Source organism: Xenopus laevis, chromosome 3S (assembly GCF_017654675.1).
Source record: "Xenopus laevis strain J_2021 chromosome 3S, Xenopus_laevis_v10.1, whole genome shotgun sequence".
Taxonomy (NCBI): Eukaryota; Metazoa; Chordata; class Amphibia; order Anura; family Pipidae; genus Xenopus; species Xenopus laevis.
The window spans coordinates 19027448-19038886 of NC_054376.1; the positions used below are offsets into that span (position 1 = coordinate 19027448).

Consider the following 11439-nt stretch of genomic DNA (forward strand, 5'->3'; position numbering starts at 1 on the left):
TTGAAGTGGAGAAAATGTCCTTCACGGATCATGGATGTGTGAAAGTATGTATACATATAGATGGTGAGAAAGAATTTGGAAGGGGAGTATGGAAGTTAAATATTTCTTTGCTGGAGGATGAAAATATAAAAATGACTATAGTGTTGGTTTGGGAAATGGGAAAAAAGGCATGGGGATTTTTATAATGTGTGTGAATGGTGGGAGTGAGTTAAAAGAGAAACAAAACATTTCTTTGTTAAAAAAAAGGGGGTGAAAGAGTGAGGTGCGAGAGAGAAGATTTTGAGAAGTGGCAAAAAAGGTTACAGTATTTGGAAGAATTATGTGCTTTAGGTGAGGATGTGAAATATGAAATTCAAGAGGCCAAAGAATGTGTTAAAAAATATTTTGATGCTAAGGGAAAGAAAATAATTGTGCAAGCTAGAATTGTGGTAAAAGATTTGGATGAAAAGTGTACAGATTTTTTCTTTAAAAAGGTTTATGGAAAAAGGGTGGGTATGACATGTTTGCTGAGTGATAGTGGTGATGAAGTACATGGGAATACTGAACTATTAAAAACAGTAAAAGATTTTTATCAAGATTTATATACCGGAAAAAAGCAGGATAAAAGTTTGGAGAATGAGTGTTTGTCAGTGATTGAAGATGCTTTATCTATCAAAGATAAGGAAAATGTGTGTGAGGATTTGGGAAAAGAAGAAATTGAGGAATGTATGAAAAGTATGAAAAAAATAAGGTGCCGGGGAAGGATGGTTTGCCTGTTGAGTATTATTGTGAATTTTGGGATATGGTTAGTAGGTATGTGTTTGAAATATGTAAGACGGTACTAGAGGATGGAAGGTTATCTGAAAGTATGAAAGAAGGTGTGATAGTGTTATTGCATAAAAAGAGTGATAAAAAGAATTTAAAGAATTGGAGACCTATCACGTTATTAAATACTGATTATGAGATTATTGCTAGGGTGATAACAAATAGAGGAGTGATTGGTAAGATGATAGGTGAGGAACAGGTATGTGGAGTGCAAGGGAGACATTTTTGTGTTGTTTGAGAGATACGGTATGGTATGCGAGGGAAAGGAATCAAGCTGTGGCAATTGTGACTGTGGATTTTGATAAGGCATTTGATAGGATTGTGCATGATTTTATGTTTAAAGTTTTGGAAAGAATGGGGTTGCCTGAGAGGTTTTTGGCATGGATTAAATGTTTGTGTAGAGATTTGGTAAGTATGGTTCAAGTTAATGGTTTTTTGAGTGTTTTGGGGTTGAATCGGGTGTAAGACAGGGATGTCCTTTGTCCCCAGTGTTGTTTATTTGTACAATTGAACCCTTGTTGCGTGTGATTATGAGTGACTGAAGTGCCAGGAAGTGGTGGAAGAGATTTGCATGTGATTGCGTATATGGATGATGTAACTTTGGTGTGTAAGTCGCAGGCTGCTTTGAGAAGAACAAGGTTGCTAATAGAATGTTTCTGTATGGTAAGCGGTTTTAAAGTAAATCTGGATTAAAGTGTATGTAAAAGTTTTGGAGCATGGGTAGAAATTGATTTGAGTGGTTGGACGGTATGTAGAGGTGGGATAAAAGTGCTTGGAGTCGTTTTTGATTTAGATATCAGAGGATATGAAAGTTGGCAGAGGGTAGATGAGCGAATTAAACAAAAATTAAATTTTTGGACTCTAAAGTCTTTAACTCTGGAAGGGGAAATTTAGATTATAAAAGCGGTTATTATGCCTATTTTGTTATATATTAATATGGTCTTTCCACCTACAGATAAAGTTTTACGTAGAATTATTCGGTCCATTTTTTGTTTCCTGTGGAATTCCAAAATGGAAAGATTAAAAAGAGAGAAAGTGATGAGGAAGAAATTGAATGGAGGAAAAGGGATGGTTAATGTGGAACTTTTTTTGTCTGTCAAGTATGTAAGTATGTGTGTGAACTTGAGTAAGAAAGAAAGTTTGACTTGGGTGTGTGGTGAGATATGTTGGGGGAGTGTTTTGAGAAGATATGGTTTATGTACTGTTGGTCTGAGGAAGCCTGTATGTTTTGAAGCACCTTGGTTTTATGTAAGAGCGGGAAGATGTATAAGACGGAATGGTTTGGAAAGTGTAAGTCCAGAATTTTGGTATGAAAGTAAAAGGGTTTTGAGTTTACTGGATGCTAAAGAAGAGATGGAAGGAGTGGATGGTTTGACTTTTGATGAAAGCAAGATTGTATGGAAAAACGTTTGTAATAAAGAATTGACGAATAGACAGAAAGATTTGGCGTGGATGTGTGTAAAATCATGTCTTCCAACTAGAGTGTTTCAAAGAAGGAGGAGCTTTATAAATAACGATAAATGTCCCAGAGAGACCTGTGGAGGAACAGAGCATATACCACACATATTTTGGGAGTGTGGATACGCAAAAGAAGTGAAGAGTTGTTTGAAAAATCTGATAAAAGGTTTAACAGATATTGAATGTCTGAAGTATGAAATGGTTATGTTTGGTTTGTGTGGATTGAATCATGATAAAGCTAGAGTGTTATGGTTCTTAGTGAATTGTGTGAAAGAAACTTTATGGGATTCTAGAAATCTATATGTATTTAAAAAATGTGAAATTAATGTGAATGATTGTACAGGTTTGGTTTGGGCAAGACTTTTCCTTTATGTAATTAGTGACAAGAGGAAACTTGGTTATGATGCTGAAGGAATTTGGAAAACAAAAAAATGGAAATCATGGTTTTTATCTTAATCTCCTTTTGCTTTTTTTTTTTTTGCCTTTTGCTATGAAAATTTTGTGTGAAATGTATTTTTAATTTTGTATAATTGTTTTTTGTTTTTTTTTGTAATCAAGTTTTGTTTATTAAACAAAAGTGCAATACAATACGTATCAATTGGACAATTAAATGACATCAAGAAGTACAGAAGATAAGCAGAGAAATAGCAGGTTCATATGTACCATAATTGCAGCAAACCTCCCATTCTATCATCAGTACGTATCATATATTTAACTAAGTTGTAAAACAAACATTATTTTGTCGCTGCTTCAAGTTTCCAATATCAGAACCATATATAAAGATAAAATTTTCTTATTATTTGGATTGCCATTTTCAGGAGCGGATTGCATACACATATATACAGGCAAGTTACTAAAGCAAAAAGTCCAATAATGAGATATTGTAGAAAAGCAAGTATGAAGATAAACGTCTGATGCATATACAATCCAAATTAACCAAGCTTCGCAATATAATCCCGCCAAGGTAACCAGATAGCCATATAAGTACCATATTTATTATTCAGAAAGGCTGTCAGTTCTTCCATGAGGCAAATATCACTGACTATGCGGAACCAAGTGTCACGACTTGGGATATCCCTCAGCCTCCATAACTTGGGGATTTGGGCTTTAGCTGCCATAAGTAATTGCCTCAATAAGTCTGTCTTTGAAAAATCTTTAGGTTCAAACTTGTGGAATAAGAGGACAGCGGGAGCATTCCATCGAACTCGTTCCCCAATAATTTCAGAACAAACCTCCATTACATCCATCCAATAGGGTTTTATTAGAGAGCATGTGAACCATAGATGTTCCAATGTGCCAACTTCACTATTACACCTCCAACATAATTCATTGTCTATAAGGCCCATGTTTTTAAGAACAACAGGCGTCCTATACCACCTAGATAGTAATTTGTAAGATGATTCCTGCATCCTGTTACTAATGGAACACTTAGATACAGTCCGAATGATTTTACCCCACTCCTCATCAGTCAGTGATATGCCAAGATCTAATTCCCATTTCGTAGTAAAGGCAGGGAAGGTAGGATACTTTTTATTGATAATTGTTTTATATAGAAGCGATAAAACATGTTTTAATGGGGCCGATATAGAGCAGAGTCTTTCGAAATCAGTTAAAGGTCTAGTGAGAGAACCTTTAGATTGGAGTGATTGTAAGAAATGGCTCACTTGAAAGTATCTCCATGAGTCCTTGCTGTCCCAAGTATCTCTTATCTCCTCTCCTTGAGTCAGTAATTGTAGGAAACACTTAATTGAGGGATTAGCCACCCCAAAGGCTGTAACATAACCTTTGTCCATGCGACTAGGTGGGAATTCTATATTATCATATAGGGGCATCAATGGTGAGGGGTAGGGCGCTAGCAAGTATTTACGATTGAGTTTATGCCATACAGTCAAGCTATTACCAATAAAAACATGTGCCTTTGCCAGTGGAGTGATGTTGTCTTTATTTATCCATGGCAAGCAGGCTAAGGTATTGTCAGTCCATACGTTCGCCATGGCACGCCATTGAATCGGCGAAGATGGGGCACTATATTCTAGTATCAGAGAAAGGATTGCTGCGTGATAATAGGATTCGAAATCTGGCATGGCTAGGCCACCCAATGAGATAGGTTTGTATAAAGCATCCCTACGTAACCTCCCTTTCTTTGATTGCCAAATAAAGGAAAATAAAGCCCCATTTAAGTCTTTAAAAAACATTTTTGGGATTGCTATTGGAAGCGTAGAGAAGAGGTAGATAAATTTAGGCAGAACGTTCATTTTAATACTATTAATCCTTCCCTTCCATGTTAGAGTTTTCTTACTCCATCTCAAAAGAGACTGTTTAGTTTCATTAAGAAGTGGCACATAATTCAATTCAAAGAGGAGTTTGGGATCTGCTGAAATATGGATACCCAGATATTTTAAGCTAGATTTTTGCAATTTAAACGGAAAGGAACTTTGGAGCTGCTTCTGGAGGGTCGGGGTAAGATTAATGGATAAAGCTTCCGACTTCCCCATATTGATCTTATAATTAGACAATTTCCCATATGAATGAAGCTCTGACAAAATATTAGGGAGGGAAATAATCGGATTAGATACCATAAGAAGAAGGTCATCCGCAAAGACTGTTGTTTTATGCTCCTGAAGGGGGGAGTGTAATCCTGAGATGTCCACATTTTTCCGAATTGCTACTAATAGGTATTCCATACATATCACATAAAGCAAGGGGGATAGGGGGCAGCCTTGGCGTGTACCGTTGCGGATATCAAAGGGTTTGGATAGAATGCCATTAACTCTAATCTGCGCCGATGGTATAGTGTAAAGGGCCATAATTTTGTCAGTAAACAATTTAGGCAAACCCATAGCCTCCAATGCTAGTTCTAAAAAGTTCCAGTTCACTCGATCAAATGCTTTCTCTGCATCCGTAGATAGTAACAAAGAAGGCGATTTCTTATTGCCGTTCCACAAGACACCATTAAGCACTCTAATTGTATTTTCTTTCGCTTCCCGCCCCTGAACAAATCCAACTTGATCTCTGTGAATACTATGTGGGAGAATAGGTTTTAGACGTTGTGCCAAAATTTTTGTATAAATCTTTAGATCTAAATTCAGCAGTGAGATCGGTCTATAATTTCCACATATTGTGTGGTCCTTATCTGGTTTCGGAATAAGGGAAATATGGGCAAGTAAAAAGGATGGGTCTAGGGGATTGTCTTTAGATATAGCATTAAAGAAGGGAAGTAAAACTGGTAAGATAGTGGGTTCACAAAGTTTATAAAATTTAGCAGTATATCCATCTGGACCAGGAGCTTTGTTTAATTTCAGGTGTTTAATGGCTTCGTGTATCTCAGGACCCGTAATGGGGTCTACAAGGGTTTGCCTAAACCATTCCGGTACCTTAGGGAGGGCATTGGCATTTAAGTAAGCTTTAATTTTCCCCTGTAAATGAGTTGTCTCTGACACCGAAAGTGTATTAAGGTTATACAATTGTTTATAATAGTCTTTAAAAGTTTCCACTATTTTAGATGGAGTCATATGAAGATGGCCGGCAGAGTCCCTAATTTGTCTAATATTGGCACGTATTTGCTTATTTTTCAGCGCTCTCGCTAGTAACCTCCCCGTTTTGTTGCCATGTTCATAATACGTTCGCCTAACTTTAGAGAGAACGTGCTTAACTTGGCTATTAAGAAGTTGGTGTAGTTCTAATCTAGCTGAGGTCAATCGAGCTAATAAGTCAGGAGAGAGAGTATTTTTATGTTCCTCTTCTAATTGTAAAATCTGATCCATCAGTTTACGAGTACGATCCTGTCTTGCCTTTTTAAGCCTAGATCCATGTTTGATCAAAATTCCCCTCGCCAAACATTTCACTGCTTGCCATTTGGAGTTAAGTGAAGCTGTGTCAGTGTGTAGGGCCTCCGTATAGACTGCCAAAGTTTCCCGGAGTTCCCCAATACAATCTGTGTCATCTAAGAGTGATTCATTCAATTTCCACCGCCAAGGGATGTTAGGATTGTGGGGTATCTTCAGTGCTAGTTGAACAGCTGCATGATCAGACCACAGTATACTATGTATCTTAGAGAAGGACACCCAATCTAAGTGCTGTTGCGACATTAGTATATAGTCTATCCTAGAATAGGATTGTTGGGCATTAGAAAAAAAAGTATAGTCTTTTTCATTCTCATGAAAACATCTCCAAGTGTCTACCAATCTAGTGCGATTCAAAGCCCTTTTAACTCTATTAATAATATTGTGGGGGAGTGGAGAAGTATCAAGCAAGGGGTTGAGCACCATATTGAGGTCCCCACCAATCAGTATTAGGCCCTCCGCAAATGATTCTAAGACCTGCAGCAATTTGAGCAAATAAGGAGCTTGGTGCTGATTAGGAAGGTATACACTCCCCAATGTGCATTTAGTATTATACAATAGGCCTTTAACAAAAATATAGCGACCTTCCTCATCTTTTACAGTATCAGTACAGTGGAAAGTAGTATTTTTATGCACACCTATTGCCACCCCTTTGGTTTTAGTAGCAGGATTATTGCTAAAGAACCATTGAGAATAGTTTCCAAATTTCGCCAACACTGTTTCAGACCCCTTAAGATGAGTTTCCTGCAACATTAAAATGTGTGCTTTCTGCTTATACATTTCCCGAAATATTTTACTTCTCTTTTCCGGAATGTTCAACCCATTGGCATTCAAGGATATGACATTAATATCAGACATTGTGAATCGGGTAAATGTGTAAGGCAATATGAATGGACCGTCCCCTTTGTCTGGCAAAAAACATGGTCTGAAAGTAGGACAGAGTAAGACATATTGTTGCAGCGTAATGACAAAAAATAATAACAGAACCAAAAAACATAAGTTCTTGAACTTGTTGTAATCTAAACAAAATACGTTGGTATTGGGGTAGTAATAGCCTACTCTATGAGTGGCTAAAAATCGACAGACACTGTCTGTCGGAGACCCCTGGGGGGGGTGATAGACACCATAACACTGGCTGTGTAAACTTGCAGTCACCATTCCCGGTGTACGTAAAATAATCATTAAAGGTGCGTCCAAACTGGAGCAGTATGATTAAGGCTAAAGCGGAAATATAAGTGCAACACCACAAATATTATAGTAAAGCAAATGTTAATGTTAGAAAAAACATACTCACACAATGTACCACGAATGTGAATAACCAAAAACACATTAGGATAGGAAAACCATAGTCCCAAGTGGGATAAGTAAAAGCAGAAATAGTCAAGTGTCACCCTCAACCTTCAGGTTTTTGGCTTTTCTCAGGCGTCATCTTGTGCTTCTTCTTCTTACTCTTAGGTGTAGACACATCTGTCCAGTTTTCTCTGTCTGGTAGCTCTGGAATCGCTGGAGCCAAGGTAAGTTTTTCCCAGTCCGATAAATCTGGTTCCTCAATTCCACAAATTCTGCAAAATTGGGAGATGTCGTCAGGGCTTGTGAGCGATGTTGTTCTTCCATCTCTGGTGACTTGGATGCCAAAAGGATATGTCCAACGATATAAAAGACCCTTGTCCTTCAGTCGCAGAAGAAGTGGTTGGATGGCTCTGCGCTGTTGCAGCGTGTACCAAGAGAGGTCTTGTAGTATGATAACCTCTGCGTTCATAAACGGTATGGATCTCAATTTCCTGGCTTTAGCCAGTATATCTTCTTTCAGACCGAATCTGGTAAGACAGCAAATGACATCCCTGGGTTTATCTTTAGGGGAACCTCTGGGTTTAAGTGCTCTGTGTGCCCTTTCCATATCAATATCAAATGTAGCAGGTTTATCCAGAACTTGCCTGAAAAGGTGCGTCACAATGTCCATGAGGTTTTCCCCATCTGGCTGCTCTGGAATTCCCCGGAGACGAAGGTTGTTGCATCTCCCTCTATTATCGAGGTCATCCAGTCTCCTCTGCATGGTGGAAATAGTTCTCACATAATGGGCATTGGCAGCGGTTAGTGCCTCCACAGTATTTTCCACATGCTCATTCCTAGTTTCGATTTCAAGTACACGTGTGTGTAACGAGGTTATCTCATTTTTTATGCCAGTAATCTCTTCCTTCATTGTGCTTTTAAACTGAGCTATCATGTCGGTTAAGTCCGTTTTAGTTGGAAGGGATTTAAAATGCGCCATAGTAATTTGTTCGGAACTTACTGATTCAGAATCCGATTCATCTGCGGGACTTCTGGCACGCCGCGGCGCCATCTTGGATCCTTGTTGGCAGTGTTCAGGCTCCGTTGCATTAAAAAACTGCTTCAAAAGACGTTGTGAGTCTTTAGTTTTGAGGTTCCGGCATTCCTCACCACCATAGTCCTTAGGTTTACCGTGTTTACCCATAATTACCGTCCGCTTTAAGCTTCACACCGGGAATAGGCTGCAGAGCTCTGGTATTATGCTACTGCTATGTTCGGCGGTAAACCACGCCCCCCCTGTATAATTTTTAATAAAAAAAAAGAAATTCCAAGGTCGCTTCTCGGCCCTTTGACAAAGATCAAGTCATTGGGTGCCTGGAAACTTTGCTCCTTGGCCCTGTAGCATCGGCAGTTACTGTCTTAAGCTACATGCTGCTTTATGGGAGCTTACTATTCCAGGCAACGAGAGGCGATCAATCACTCCAGTGATAACCCAAATCTGTGGTGGAACCTGGGAGTGTTAATCTGATCTGGAGATGGAGGAGCATGCTGTTCCAGCCTACGCTCGAGTCAAGAATTCGGTGCGGTTCATTGCTGAGGAATCTGTGAGTCCCAAGAAGAGGTTGGCCTACATCGTCAACATAATTCATGGGGATTTCGGGAGAGTTCGGCGAACCGAGATATTGGCAATCCATGACTTCAGGAGGAGAGGGATCTTCGATGTCACCTTTAATGGTGAGGGGATCTACTCAAGCTTCCTGAGGATCTGGAAAGAGAATTCGACCGATGAGCGTTTGAGGGGTTTTAAAATATTCCCTCATTTTTGTGCAGAGGAGGTAATCCTTATAACCAGAGTTTATTCTCCGTTTGTTTCGCAGAAAGATATTGAAACTGTCTTGGGTAAGTTCTGCAAAAAAGTGACTTTTGTAAACAGAGTCATGAACAAACTTGGGATTTGGGCCTGCAAATACAGGTTCAAAGTTATTTTTGAAAAAGACCATTTCCCTCCAGCCAGGTTTCGACTGGGTAATGTAAATGTAGACTGTTTCTTTAATGGAATGCCCATTTTCTGCAGGCGCTGTAGGCCACACTGCAGACGGTTGTAAGATTTGTTCAAACTGTGGAAATGTGGATCATGAGGTGAAGAACTGTCCACATCCAAAAAAATGTAACCTTTGTTTTAATCCTGGCCATGTTTATGCTTTTTGTCCAGAGAAAAGTAAGCCTGCGGAAGTTTTAGAGACACAACTCCCAGTGGAAATTCCAGCAACAGAAAGTCCAGGGGAATCTCAAGTGGTGAATACTGGTGAACTTCTCATAGATTCTCAGGAGCAGGAAAGTAGTTCTGTAAGAGAAAAGAAAGAAGAAATGGTCGTCAAAAGGAAAAAGAAACTTCAAAAGAAAAAAGAAAAAGCAAGTAAGGGCAGGAAAATAGAGGATATCACTAAGAAAAGATCCCTTACCAGAGGGGAATAGTTATTTGAAGAATGGAAAGACAAGACTGCAGACGAGTTACAGGATTTCATTTGTGAGTGGTCTGACAAGGAAATTTGACAAGATGGATAAGGTCATTGATTTTTATAAGTATACAGGTGATGAAGAAAAGAAGAAAGTCTTGCAATATTTCTTGACTTTGAAATGAAAAAATTGTTAATAAAGTTGTAATTTTTGTTAAAAAATTGAACTACAATGATGGTTTAAGTACTGGTCTGGGTTTGAAAAAATCCGTAACTGGCTACTTTTACTGAGCAGTCAAAAAAAAAGAAAACAGTGCTTGGGCAATGGCTAATTGCCATAGAAGCTAGTCAAAGGGCTGTGTGACCGACAGCTCTGGTGATAGAAGTGCTTGGGTCTTGCTATTGTTTTTCATGTAAGTGGGTAGTATGTTATAGACAAAGGGCTATGTTGGCATGGGTTGGAAAGTCCTCTTGTGATTGGTCAACTTTGACTGATATGGAAATGTAGGAGACTTGGTGGGTTGTTCTCTCCCTATGGTATTATCATGGGAGTGTTTGGGCAATGGCTAATTGCAATAGAAGCTAGTCAAAGGGATGTGTGACTGACAGCTCTGGTGATAGAAGTGTTTGGGTCTTACTATTGTTTTTCATGTAAGTGTAATGTAATAGGCAAAGGGCTATGTTGTTTGACAGGCAGTCTTTGGCATGGGTTGGAAAGTTCTCTTGTGACTTTGACTGATATGGAAATGAAGGAGATTTGGTGGGTTGTTCTCTCCCTATGGTATTACGGGATAGTGGCAATGTCAAATTGTCATAGAGCTTAGGCAAAGGGCTATGTTGTTGACAGGCAGTCTTTGACATGGATTGGAATATGGATATGGAAATGAAGGAGACTTGGTGGGGTTTTCTCTCCCTATGGTATTTACAGGATACCGGCGATTTCAAATTGTCATAGAGTCTAGGCAAAGAGCTATGTTGTCATAGAGTGTCATTGTCATAGAGTCTAGGCAAAGAGCTATTTTGTTGACAGGCAGTCTTTGACATTGTTTGGAAAGTCCTCTGGTGATTGGTCAACTTTGACTGATATGGAAATGAAGGAGACTTGGTGGGTTGTTCTCTCCTTATGGTATTACGGGATTGCGGCAATGTCAAATTGTCATAGAGCCTAGGCAAAGGGCTATGTTGTTGGCAGGCAGTCTTTGACATGGATAGGAAATTCTTCTTGTGATTGTTCAACTTTGACCGATATGGAAAGGAAGGAGGCTTGGTGGGTTGTTCTCTCCCTATGGTATTACGGGATAGTGGTACTGTCAAATTGTCATAGAGTCTAGGCAAAGGGCTGTGTTGTTGAAAGGCTGTCTTTGACATGGTTTGGAAAGTCCTCTTGTGAATAGTCAACTTTGACTGATATGGAAATGAAGGAGACTTGGTGGGTTGTTCTCTCCCTATGGTTTTACGGGATAGTGGAGATTTCAAATTGTCATAGAGCCTAGGCAAAGGGCTATGTTGTTGACATCGCTTCTCTGCCTTTTGGCAAAGATCTCATATGGTCTAGCCTTAGGCATTTGCGGGCCCCTTTGCTTGGCCTTGTGTTCCTTCCTGCGGGTTGG

General features: G+C 39.2%; 1 pseudogene; it reads left to right on the forward strand.

Annotated features, from left to right (window-relative positions):
• The first annotated feature begins 8908 nt into the window (after positions 1-8908).
• On the forward strand, positions 8909-9848 carry LOC108712274 (annotated as a pseudogene).
• The last annotated feature ends 1591 nt before the right edge of the window (positions 9849-11439 follow it).